Source organism: Rhinoraja longicauda, chromosome 17 (genome assembly GCF_053455715.1).
Source record: "Rhinoraja longicauda isolate Sanriku21f chromosome 17, sRhiLon1.1, whole genome shotgun sequence".
In the NCBI taxonomy this organism is placed as follows: Eukaryota; Metazoa; Chordata; class Chondrichthyes; order Rajiformes; family Arhynchobatidae; genus Rhinoraja; species Rhinoraja longicauda.
In genome coordinates this window covers 10,963,075-10,976,803 of record NC_135969.1, presented here as the reverse complement: position 1 = coordinate 10,976,803, position 13,729 = coordinate 10,963,075, and the positions used below count along the sequence as shown (strand labels likewise).

Below are 13,729 nucleotides of genomic sequence, written 5' to 3'. Positions count from 1 at the left end.
CAGTTCGATCAACAGGGTCTCGGCACCATTAGGCAGCCTGCAGCGGCACCAAGATGGCGCCGCTACGCCCGCCATTTCTTCAAAACCCCGCCAAAAAATCCGCACAAGTGCGGCTGGTGTTATTATAATCTGCGATGGGGTGGAGAAGCCCACAACTGCCGCTCACCTTGCACCTTCTCGGGAAATGCCTCGGCCGATCGTACATAGAGGTGGTTGCGATTGGCCAGAACCGACGCCTCTACGTCCGAGATCGATTCACGGACACAGAATTCTTGGTCGACACGGGAGCCATAGTCAGCATCGTGCCGCCGACCGACCTCGAAGCCCGATCGGGTAAGAGAGGGCCTACCCTCATCGCGGTTAACGGTAGCCCCATCCGCACGTATGGTACACGGGCAATGTCTCTGGCTTTCGGCACCCGCACGTACGAATGGTCGTTTATCATCACGGAAGTCGGTCAGGCGATCCTGGGCACAGATTTCCTCTGGGCCTTTTCACTAGTTCCCGACATCTGAGGTAAAGGCCTTTGACCCTCCGCTAGCAGCGATGAGCCCGCTGCTCCACCGCCGGACACCCCGCCCAGCCCGACTGTCCAGGCCGTTGTCGCGGCCTCCGACCCGTATGCTGTGGTCCTGGCTGAGTTTCCAGAGCTGCTCGTTCAGCGTTTCAACGCCCCTTCTGCACGGCACGGCGTTGTCCATCACATTCCCACCGAGGGGCCCCCCGTTTTCGCTCGGGCCGGGAACTGAGGGTAGCACGTGAAGAATTCCACAAGATGGAACAAATGGGCATTGTCCGTCGGTCCGACAGCCCCTGGGCCTCTCCGTTGCATATGGTCTCCAAAGCATCTGGGGGGTGGAGACCATGTGGAGATTACCGACGCCTTAACGCCGTCACCACAGCAGACCGCTACCCCATACCGCACATCCAGGACTTCTCGTCTGGGCTGGAAGGTGCCATGGTATTTTCCAAAATTGATTTGGTGCGGGGCTACCACCAGATTCCTGTGCGTCCGGAAGACATACCAAAGACTGCCACGATCACTCCGTTCGGGTTGTTCGAATGGTTGCGTATGCCTTTCGGTTTGAAGAACGCGGCACAGGCTTTCCAGCGGCTTATGGACCATGTTGGTCGGGATTTGTCTTTTGTTTTCATTTATTTGAATGATATCCTGGTCGCCAGTCGCTCGGAGCAGGAACACCTGATCCATTTGCGGACCGTGTTCCGGCGGCTTCAAGACCACGGGCTCATCATCCACCCCTCCAAGTGTCAATTTGGCCTCCACTCTATTGATTTCTTAGGACACCGGATCACCTCTGCCGGCGCCACTCCTTTGCCCGAAAAAGTGGAGGCTGTCCGTGCCTTCCCGCGACCCACCACAGTAAAGGGGTTGCAGGAGTTCGTGGGCATGGTGAATTTCTACCATAGGTTCGTACTGGCAGCGGCACGGGTCATGCGTCCGCTCTTCCAGTGTCTCGCAGGCAAACCTGTCGAGTTGGAGTGGTCCGCGGCCGCTGAGATGGCCTTTGAGGCAGCTAAAGTGGCTCTGGCAGACGCCACCATGCTCGTCCACCCAAGCGCCTCCGCCCCCACGGCCCTGACGGTCGATGCGTCGGACGTGGCGGTGGGAGGGGTTTTGGAACAGCAGGTAGATGGCAGTTGGCAGCCCTTGCCGTTTTTCAGCCGACAGCTTAATCCGGCTGAGCTGAAGTATAGCGCCTTTGACCGAGAGCTTCTGGCTCTCTATTTAGCTGTCCGCCACTTTAGGTATTTTCTAGAAGGCCACCCATTTGTGGCCTTTACTGACCACAAACCATCGACTTTTGCTTTTTCGAAAGTGTCCGACCCATGGTCGGCCCGCCAGCAGCGGCACCTGACTGCCATCTCAGAGTTTACTACCGATGTCCGACACGTCGCGGGTAAGCTTAATGCCGTTGCTGATGCCCTGTCCCGGCCAGCCATTTCCCCAATTTCAGCGGTGGGCTGCGAGGTGGATTTCCAGGAGCTTGCGGAGGCACAGCGCCTGGCAGACACTGCCTCAGCATACCAGTCCACCACTTCGGGGTTGAAGTTGGCCCAAGTGGCTTGCGGGCCAGCGGGTACAAAAGTCTGGTGTGATGTTTCCCTTCCCTGCCCTAGGCCGGTGGTGCCGGCCGCCCTTCAGCGCCAGGTGTTTGATGCCATTCATGGGCTGGCGCACCCGTCCATTCGCTCCACCTCTGCCTTAGTGGCCGCTAGGTTTGTGTGGCATGGCCTGCGGAAACAAGTAGCCGCTTGGGCCCGTTCCTGTGTTCCCTGCCAGACCGCTAAAGTTCACCGGCATGTCCAACCTCCGGTGCAGGAGTTTGCGGTCCCTGCGGCCCGTTTTTTTTCATATTCACATTGATTTAGTTGGGCCTTTACCTTCCTCCAGGGGCTACACTCACCTACTCATGGTGGTTGACCGATTTACCCATTGGCCGGAGGCCTTCCCGTTGTCCGACACCTCCGCCGCTTCTTGTGCCCGGGCCCTGGCCCTCCATTGGGTGGCCCGTTTCAGTGTTCCTTCCGTCATTACCACCGACCGGGGGTCCCAGTTCACCTCTGCCCTTTGGGCTATGCTTGCGGAGCTGTACGGTTCCCGGTTGCAGCAGACCACGGCGTACCACCCACAGGCTAATTGGCTCGTGGGGAGGTTTCACAGGCATCTTAAGGCGGCCCTCAGTGAACGGCTGGACGGCCCTGACTGGGTAGACCAGCTCCCCTGGGTCCTTTTGGGCATCCGGACTGCTCCTAAGCAGGATCTCGGAACTTCGTCCGCGGAACTGGTATATGGCTCGCCACTCAGAGTGCCCGGGGATTTCCTTCCGGAGTCCTCTGGTCAGCAGCCCTCGGTTCCGTCGGTTTTAGCATCCCTCCGGGTGCGAGTGGGTTCCCTGGCTCCGGTTCGTACTTCACGTCACGGGTGTTCCATGGTGCACGAACCGCCTGCCTTGAAGGACTGTGAATTTGTGTTTCAGCGTAGAGATGCCCATCGTTCCCCGTTGCCGAGGGTCTATGAAGGACCGTTCCGCGTGTTGCGTAAAGGGACGGTCACCTTCACCTTGGATGTTGGGGGCAGGAGTGAGCTCGTCTCTGTGTCCAGGCTCAAACCTGCACACTTGGATCAGGACCGCCCTGTCCTGGTCGGCCAACCGCCTCGGCGGGGCCGTCCTCCTGCAATTCCACCTGATCCGGGACCCCCTGCTTCTGTGGTTCCTGCAGCCCCTGTCCTTACTCGTTCTGGTCGCGAAATCCGGCTCCCTGCTAGGTTCCGTACCTTGGGTTCTGGGGGGGTCATGTAGCGACCATAGGGATTGGTCCTGAGAGTCGAACCCTCGGATTGGCCAGCTAGGTCAGGTGGTGGTGCGACCATAGGGATTGGTCCTGAGAGTTGAACCCGCTGATTGGCCAGCAAGGTCACGTGGTGGTTTTGGGGCCCAAAACCAGTCCAGTGGGAAGAGAACTTCGATGTGAACAGTTTGAGTTAATGGTTGTCTGTAATCTCGTTTGTTATCCTTTGTAATTGAATATTGCTGCCGCAATAAACTTCTTTAACAAAGTACAAGCCTCCAGACTCGCCATACCGCATGGGTTTTCTCGGAGATCGGTTTCCTCCCACAGTCCAAAGACGTATAGGTATGTAGGTAAATTGGCTTGGTATAAGTGTAAAATTGTCCCTAGTGTGTGTAGGATAGTGTTAATGTGTGGGGATCGTTGGTCGGTGCGGACTCGGTGGGCCGAAGGGCCTGTTTCCGCGCTGTATCTCTAAACTAAAGATAAACTAAATTTCTCTCTTAAGTGGATGTAAACGTATAAGAAGAGCTAGGGGTAGGCAATTAGATTCTGTTCTATATTTACCTTCAACCTACATTGCAAATTATGTATCTGGTTATCATCACGTTGCTGTATTGCAGGAGCCTGCTCTGAACAAATTGTCTGCTTTGCTTCATATACATTTGAACAATGACAAATATCAGACGTGCTTTATTAGTTTATAACAACCGAAAGGGACGTGGAAGATGCTGTAGGAGGAAAATACTTTCTTTTAGATTTGAAAAGTGGAGGATGGCCTGAAGTTTGTTGTTGACACCTTTCCTGCGTTCAGCTTTCTCAAGAGTTTAGAGTGTTTCATTGTCATATCTCCCAAAATGGAACAATTAAATTCATACTCACATCACAGCAGCACAACAGATATGTAAACATAGTACTCGTTATAGTACTCATAATCAGTGTACATATATATATGTATATATACAGTGTACATGTATATATAACTGCAGATGCTGGTACAAATCGAAGGTATCACAAAATGCTGGAGTAACTCAGCAGGTCAGGCAGCATCTCTGGAGAGAAGGAATGGGTGACGTTTTGGGTCGAGACCGTTCTTCAGTCTGAAGGGTCTCGACCCGAAACGTCACCCATTCCTTCTTTCCAGAGATGCTGCCTGACCTGCTGATTTACTCCAGCATTTTGTGATACCTTCTATATATATATATATATATATATATATACACATTGTTTTATATATATAAAAATGTGTGTATTTATATAAAATGTGTGCGTGTGTAAAAATACATATAAATACATATATAAAACAAACAGGCAAAATAAATAGACAATAATAGCACAAAGCCAAAAATAATGCCCCCGTCTTTATAGTTCGGAGCCTATTTGGTGGTGGTGGTGTTTAGTGCCCTGCTGGTTGTAGGGAAAAAGCTGCTCCTGGACCTGGACATTCCAGGTCTCTCCGGGTGATCACAGTTCCAGGGTGACGTGTTGTGAACCTATGTAATACAAGTCAGTGCGCTATTTAACCCTGAGAGGTATCACAGTCTAGATGATGCCACTTGAACTCAATGGAAAGCCTGGCTTCCTTCCTCGTACAGCAGGGCAGCAGCATTGATCACACCACCTCTCCTCTTAGATCAGTTGGCATCAGATAACTCAACACAGTCTTAGACAATAGACAATAGGTGCAGGAGGAGGCCATTCGGCCTTTCGAGCCAGCACCGCCATTCAATGTGATCATGGCTGATCATTCTCAATCAGTACCCCGTTCCTGCCTTCTCCCCATACCCCCTGACTCCGCTACCCTTAAGAGCTCTATCTAGCTCTCTCTTGAATGCATTCAGAGAATTGGCCTCCACTGCCTTCTGAGGCAGAGAATTCCACAGATTCACAACTCTCTGACTGAAAATGTTTTTCCTCATCTCTGTTCTAAATGGCCTACCCTTTATTCTTAAACTGTGGCCCCTGGTTCTGGATTCCCCCAACATTGTGAACATGTTTCCTGCCTCTAACGTGTCCAACCCCTAATAATCTTATACGTTTCGATAAGATCCCCTCTCATCCTTCTAAATTCCAGTGTATACAAGCCTAGTCGCTCCAGTCTTTCAACATGTGACAGTCCCGCCATTCCGGGGATTAACCTAGTAAAACCTACGCTGCACGCCCTCAATAGCAAGAATATCCTTCCTCAAATTTTTGGAGACCAAAACTGCACACAGTACTCCAGGTGCGGTCTCACTAGGGCCCTGTACAACTGCAGAAGGACCTCTTTGCTCCTTGCAAATGATACCGGGGCAGCCTTGTCACAGTTACTGAGCAAGTCTGTATTCTTTCACAGCAGTGGGTGGCAACAGAAACGACAAAGAACATTACTAATTACTGCATTCCTAATTTAGCTCCTTTGTCATGCGAAGGCAGTGATCTCATGTAGTTCATTACAGCAGGATAGGGTAGACAGCTAGATAGGATATTATATAGACAGGCTGTTGACATTAAAGCAGGTACAGGGTAGTGTGGACTGATGCCTGAAAATGGGCCATTTGCTTCCATTTGGGATTTCATACTTGGTGCATAACAAAAACTACAAGAATATAAGAAATAGTAACGTATAGGCTGTACAATGCTTCAGCAACTGTCAAGTCAAGTCAAGTCAATTTTATTTGTATAGCACATTTAAAAACAACCCACGTTGACCAAAGTGCTGCACATCTGATTAGGAAAAAAAAAAAGAAACATACAGTGGCAGGCAGCCAAACACAACGAATTAATAAAGGAGGTGGGAAACTTGAACATCAGAAGGGTCTTGGATCCGAAATGTTTGCTCTATTTCTCTTTCCACAGATGCTGCTTGACCTGCTGAGTCTTTTACTTCTTTAGTTGAGCCTCCACTCCTTGGGCTGTGCTTTTTTAAAGGTGTTATACTGCAGTACCACTGTTTTGCTGACCTGTTCATGCTTTCTGATTGAAGATAGTCATAGCTGGTAGAGCTGCTGCCTCACAGTGCCAAGGACCCAGGTTTGATCCTGACCTCGGGTGCTGTCTGTGTGGAGTCTGCACGATCTCCCTGTCCCGAGTGGCTTTCTTATGGGTGTTCCGGTTTCCTCCCCACATCCCAAAGATGTAGGTTAATTGGCTTCTGTAAATTGCCCCTATTGTGTTAGGATAGTGCTTGAGTAAGGGGTAATCACAGGTCGGTGCGGACTCGGTGGGCCGAAGGGCCTCTTTTTCACACTATCTCTAAAGTGTAGGGAGTGGATGAGAAAGTGGAATAACATAGAACTAGTGTGTGAACGGGTGATCGTTTGTGGGCATGGAGTCGGCAGGCTGAAGGGCCTGTTTCCACGCTGTGTCTTTCAATCAATCGATCAATGAGAAACTTGCTTGCCACGAAGACAGAGGATGATTTGAAGTGGGCTTCAAGTGTCAACCGTGGGGGAAAGCGGGGCGGAGGAGGTGAGTACACCAGCCCTCACTGCAGTCAGTCTGGCTTGTAAGGGATTGTGGGATTTAGAAGGTGGCTGTGCTTAAGGCTGATTCAGGATCGCAGTTGCCAGAAACATGCACTGATACTACCCTGTTCCTCCGCAATCAAAATTCCAGATGTGCGAATCTATTTCTTGGCAGGTGGCTTACCGAGGGAAAAAACAAAGTTCAACTGCTGGGCAGGAGACAACGAAGCAGACTTTTGTTGTGCTTTCATGATGAATCATTGGTGAATTAAGTGGGATTTGGAGATTCTTCAAGATGCACTCCGGAGATTAGGTTTCCCGATCCAAGCCCCTGTCATTCCTGGATCTCGCCGTTACAGGGTAGGCTGCGATATCTCATCCTTTCATGGCAAGCACGCGATCCATATAGGGGCAAGGTTAGCTGTAAGAGGAGAGCAGACTCAGAGAGGAACATCCTTCTGTCACGTCTAATCACAGCTCTCCACCCATATCATCTAACCTAGAATCTGAGGGACCATCTTGTCAGTTTATCAGGCTGTTCAGCTCTGTCCAGGACTTTTGTTTTCAAGCGTGTAGCTCACCCCAACAGTATGAATATTAATCTCTCTAATTTCAAGTAACCCTTGCATTACCTCTCTCACTCCGTCCCACCCCCACGCTAGTCATCCTTCTAGTTTCACTGTCGTCCTGTTTCATTTCACTGTTCACATCCTCTCCTTATCCCCTTTACCACAGCCAACAATGGACCTTTGTGGGCTCCAACTTTCCTCGATCATCGTTGATGGCTTTGATTTGTTCTTTTCGGATCTTTCATTCATTCGTCCTTTGTACCTTTTCATACCTCTAGTTTCCCTCTCCCCAGACTCTCAGTCTGAAGAAGGGTCTCGAGCCCAAACGTCACCCATTCCTTCTCTCCAGAGATGCTGCCTGACCCGCTGAGTTCCTCCAGCATTTTGTGTCTATCGTAAATCAGACTGGCGTTTGGCATGTTAGTTTTATCAGCACCTTCATGCTCTGTGAGACAAGATTAAGGTTGATAAGTGACGAGACCCCATTAATAATCTTCCTGTCCTTAGAAAGGAGTCTGAGGATTTTGTCCTCAATCTTGGAGGTGAATCAACGTGAAGATGGGTAAAAGGTGTCTGTTGTCTTTAAAATACCTGTCCATAAAAGATACATTTTATTATCCCTGGAAAGTTTGTCCAGTTTGAGTGAACAATAGATTTTGTTGAAACAAAGAACTGCTGATGCTGGTTTTTGCCAAAGATAGACACAAAGTGCTAGAGTAATTCAGCTGGTTAGGCAGCATCTCTGGAGAAAAAGGATGGGTGGATGGGTGACATTTCGAGTTGGGACCCTACTTCAGACTGAAAGTAGGGGTGGGGGGGGGGGGGGGGGGGGGAGAGGTAAAGAGCTGGAGGCGAGAAAAGACCAGGACCAATCAGGCCCAGCCACAAATGACCTCAGGCAGGGTGCCTGGTCAGCCCATTGTTGGCTGGGGAAGGTGCAATCTCAAGAGAAACGATGTGCAGAACTGTGCAACTGGTAAAATGACTAGTGTGGGGAAAGAGGGCGAGGGGGGGAGGGGTAGTGTAAGATGAAGTTACTTAAAATTAGAGAATTCATTGTTCATACCACTGGATTGTAAGCTACCCATGCAAAATATGAGGTGCTGTTCCTGCAGTTTGTGTGTGGCCTCACTCTGGCAATGGAGGAGGCCCAGGACAGAGAGGTCAGCTTTGGAAGGGGTGTTGAAATGGGTGGCAACCGGGAGTTCCCGTAGGCCGAGGCAGACCGAGCGTAAAGGTTTTGTTGACAACTTTAATCTACATCCTCCTTTTTCGAAAACTATCACACATCTTGTGCTGAACATGGACATAACTGGGTAACTTTCCACTTTGCCAGATAGACCCCACATATGCACAGGAGTGCATACAATATAGGCTCGATTATGTTATTTTTGTACTATTATTGTCTATTTATTTGTCAGGTTTTTAAAATATGTATATATATATATATATCATTTTTTTGTTTGTTTATTATGGATTTTACAGAGGTTACTCGGTTTAAATAGCTGTTGTGCTTTAGTTTAGTTTAGAGACACAGCATGGAAACATGCCCTTCAGCCCACCGAGTCCGTGCCGACCAGCGATCCCAGCACACTAACACTATCCTACACACACAAGGGACAATTTAACCAAGCCAATTAGCTTACAAACCCGTACATCTTTGGAGTCTGGGAGGAAACCAGAGCATCTGGAGAAACCCCACGCAAGTCACGGGGAGAACGTACAAATTCCGTACAGGCAGCACCTGTAGTCAGGATCTAACCCAGGTCTCTGGCGCTGTAAGGCAGCAACTCTACCACTATGCCACTGTGTTGCTGCAGGTAAGAATTTCATTGTTCTGTTTCGGGACATACGACAATAAAACACTCTTGACTCTTGAGCTGTTGAGTTACCTCAGCACTTTATGCTTTGACTAGGTTCTTGTTGGTGACGTTGACCGTAGTAACCCCAGCGCTGTTGGCTCTCTTGGCCCGTGTTATTGTGGGAGAAACTGTTGGACCTTGGAGATCAGAAAAGCAACAGAGATTTGAGAAGGGAAGAGGCTGAAATTGGCTTTTTATAACTGGTTTGAAATGGAGCAGCTTTGAATGAAGCCCATGTAAACAGTGGAAGTGAGTTGAACAGGTTAGAAAATTGTTTTTATGCAGGAAGGGACTGCAGATGTTGGTTTATACTGAAGATAGACACAAAATGCTGGAGTAACTCAGCAGATCAGGCAGCATCTCTGGAGAAAACGAATAGGTGACGTTTCGGATTGGAACCCAAAATTCTTTTATTGTCTTCCTCTTAAGGTGTGCTTTATAATTTGTTTAATCCTGGATTTGTCACTCCACATGCAAACCACACAGCCTCCCCACTCTATCCAAACACACCAACTCCACTCCTGCAATCAACCACCACATTTTGCAATCAATCTTGGGCGTCAGAGTTGCCGAACCAGGCCCTGATGCAACCAGTCAAATGAGAAACGAGAGGATGGCCGGGGCGGTGTGGGTCTCTGATGATGCTGGCTGCCTTTTTGAGGCACCATCTGTGGAGGGAATGGATAGGTGGATGTTTTGGGTTTCAGTGTGAAGAAGGGACTGACTTGAAATGTTGTTGAAGGAAGATCAAGCCCTGGGCAAAAGTTGTTCCCAACACCTTGCCACGTAACTGCAGGAGATGTAGCGCCTGACCTTTTGATGCTACACTCTCATCATCCAGAGACCATAGTCGTCTTTCCAGGTCAAACACCAGATCGCAGATGCTGCTTGACCTGTGGAGGCAATTCAATGTTCAGTATCTCACAGTTCCACCATCTTTATTTTTCTCTCGGTCTTCATTCATCATTCACTATTTATTCCTCCTCCAGGGCCATCCTTTGCCATTAGCAAGCTGACTTAGTTCATTTTAGTTTCTTGTCACGTGCACCAAGGTACAGTGAAAAGCTTTTTTGTTGTGTGCTATCGAGTCAGCAGAAAGACAATAGGTGATTCCAATCAAGCTGTCTGCAGGGTACAGATACAGGATGAAGGGAATAATGTTTAATGCAAGATAAAGTCCAGTAGAGTCCAATTAAATATAGTCCAAGGGTCTCCAATGAGGAGGAAAATGTAACTCAGGACCACTCTCTACTTGGTTCAGTTGTCTGATAACAGCTGGACAGAATCTGGACATGTGCGTTTTCACACGTCTGTACCTCTTGCCTGATGGGAGAGGGGAGAAGGGGGGAATGACCAGGGTGAGACTGTTCCTTGATTATGCTGGTGGCCTTGCCGAGGCAGCGTGAAATGTAGATGGGGTCAATGGAAGAGAGGTTTAGTTTAGTTTAGTTTTAGAGATACAGCGCGGAAACGGGGCCTTCGGCCCACCGGGTCCGTGTCGACCAGCGATCCCCGCATATTAACACTATCCTACACATACTAGGGACAATGTTTACATTTACCAAGCCAATTTACCTCCATACCTTTACGTCTTTGGAGTGTGGGAGGATGCCGAAGATATCGGAGAAAACCTATGCAGGTCACGGGGAGATCGTACAAACTCCGTACAGACAACACCTGTAGTCAGGATCGAACCTGGGTCTCTGGCGCTGCAAACGCTTTAAGGCAGCAACTCTACCGCTGCGCCACCGTGTCGGTGTTGCTCCAGCCTGTTGTGCTTTGACTGGGTTTCTGTGCTGTATTAACTTTGGAGGCTTTGGAGAGGGTGCAGAGGAGGCTTACCAGAATGGTGCTTGGATTAGGGGGTATTAGCTACAGGGAAAGTTTGGATAGATTTGAATAATTTTCTCCGCAATGCTGGAGGTTGTAGGGAACTCTGATAGAAGTATATTAAATTATGAGAGGCATAGATAGGGTAGACAATCAGAATCTTTTTCCCAGGATGGAAAAAATCAAACATGGTTTTAAAGTGAGAGGTGGTAAGTTTAAAGAAGATGTTCAAGGATTGTTTTTTTACACAGAGGGTGGTGAATGCCTCAAATGCATTACTGTGGGTTGTGGTTGAAGCCGATACTTTAGTGGCGTTTAGAATATTTCTGGATAGGCATATCTATGTGCAGGGAATGTGGGGATATGGGTAGGAAGGAACTGCAGATGAAGGTTTACACCGAAGATGGGCACAAAATGCTGGAGTAACTCAGCGGGTCAGGCAGCATCACTAGAGAGAAGGAATATGTGACGTTTGGGGTGGAGACCCTTCTTCAGACTGAGAGTCAGGAGGAGAGGGAAATTAGAGGTATGAAAAGGTGCAGAACAAATCAGAGCCGGCACCGATGTGCGAGGAGTTTTGCCCAGGTAGATAAGTGATGGTCTTGGCATCGTGTAAGGCATAGACATTGTGGGCCGAAGGGCCAGTTCTTGTATTGTAGTATTATTCACAAAATGCTGGAGTAACTCAGCAGGTCAGGCAGCATCTCGGGAGAGAAGGGATGGGTGACGTTTCGGGTCGAGACCCTTCTTCAGACTGTATTGTATTGTATTGTATTGTAGTGTTCTGTGTTATATGTAAAGGCAAATATTCCTGAGAGAAAGGGAGAGAAGGGGCAAAAAAATGCCCAGCTGTTTGTGGGAGGGCTGGAGTCTCAAGCTGGAGTCTGTTTCAAGCCTTTTTTAAAGTGTAGGCTGGCAGGTCGGGCTGTGAGCAAATGAATTCCTTGTCCCAAAGCCCATGGCCATCCACTGTGAAGCGTGAGCCAGGCTTCAGCGAGCGCCGCCCAACGCACAGAGCCCTAGTATAAGAAAATAACTGCAGATGCTGGTACAAATCGATTTATTCACAAAACGCTGGAGTAACTCAGCAGGTCAGGCAGCATCTCCGGGAGAGAAGGAATGGGTGACGTTTCGGGTCGAGACCCTTCTTCAGACTGATGTCAGGGGGGCGGGACAAAGACAAGCACAGAGCCCTAGCCCGTCTGCAAACACACGTTAGTTACACCACTCCAGGCAGCCTGGGCTGGAGGGAGGGAGGGAGGGAGGGAGGGAGCTGCCCGTGTTACATGGACTCAGCGGCTCACAGCAGGTCACAGGAGGCTGTCACTCTGATGCAGGCGAACGTTTCAGCCCCGGAGCTGGTCTTCTGATCAGTTAACACAAAATCTGACCCGAAATCTGGGTCAAAAGGGAGACAGACGTAGAAGCCTCTGTGTGTGAGCTTTCTGTCTCCGGATTTGCAACAGCGGCGCCCGTGCCTGCGAGACAAGGTAAGATGACCAACTAACCTCTCGCCCCTGGGACTGGCCCCTGACAACTTCACACAGATGCTGTGGAGGAGCCGAGAACGAGCGGGCAGTGGTGCCTCGAAACTCAGAGCAACTAGGTTGGCGAGGACAGCAGAAACATAGAAACATAGAAAATAGGTGCGGGAGTAGGCCATTCGGCCCTTCGAGCCTGCACCGCCATTCAATATGATCATGGCTGATCATCCAGCTCAGTATCCTGTACCTGCCTTCTCTCCATACCCCCCTGATCCCTTTAGCCACAAGGGCCACATCTAACTCCCTCTTAAATATAGCCAATGAACTGGCCTCAACTACCTTCTGTGGCAGAGAATTCCACAGATTCACCACTCTCTGTGTGAAAAAAAACTTTCTCATCTCGGTCCTAAAAGACTTCCCCCTTATCCTTAAACCGTGACCCCTTGTTCTGGACTCCCCCAACATCGGGAACAATCTTCCCGCATCTAGCCTCTCCAACCCCTTGAGAATTTTGTACGTTTCTATAAGATCCCCCCTCAGTCTTCTACATTCCAGCGAGTACAAGCCCAGTCTATCCAGTCTTTCTTCATATGAAAGTCCTGCCATCCCAGGGATCAATCTGGTGAACAAGGAACTGCAGGTGCAGGTTTGCACAAAAGGACACAAAGTGCTGGAGTAACCCAGGTGCTGGTCAGGCAGCATCTCTGGAGGAAAAGGATGTGTGACATTCGGGTCGGGTCCCCCCTTCTTCAGTCTGCGTGAGAGATGTATGTCTGTCTCCCTGGCCCGTTGAATTGCTCCGGCGCTTCTGTGTCTAGCTTTTGGGTTATAACGCAGCACCTGCAGCTAGTTCTTTGTTTCCACATTAGGGATCGGTGGCGTTTCACCACCGGTGTCACCTGTCCATGTTCTTCCACAGGCGCTGCCTGACTCGCCGAGTTACTCCAGCACGTTGTGTCCTCTAAGGTTTACTGCATAAAGTGGCGAACACTGACTGCCCAGTCCATCACGGGGGCACTGAGCTGACTGACCTCCCCACCATTGAAGGCATTTACAGGATTCTCTGCCTCAATGGGACAGCCAGCATCACAGTTTAAGAATAAGGGGTTAAGCCATTTAGAACGGAGACGAGGAAAAACTTTTTTTTCAGTCAGAGAGTTGTAAACCTGTGGTATAAGAAAATAACTGCAGATGCTGGTACAAATCGATGGTATTTATTCACAAAA

The 13,729-nt window shown here is 49.4% G+C and overlaps 1 protein-coding gene across 1 annotated transcript in view; it reads left to right on the top strand.

Moving 5' to 3' along the window:
* The first annotated feature begins 12,293 nt into the window (after positions 1-12,293).
* The window catches only part of LOC144601747 (uncharacterized), a 90,232-nt gene continuing 88,796 nt past the window's right edge, over positions 12,294-13,729 (top strand). The window contains exon 1 of the mRNA XM_078414099.1: positions 12,294-12,509. The gene's annotated coding sequence lies outside the window, so the exon portion shown is untranslated. The remainder of the gene's footprint in view (positions 12,510-13,729) is intronic.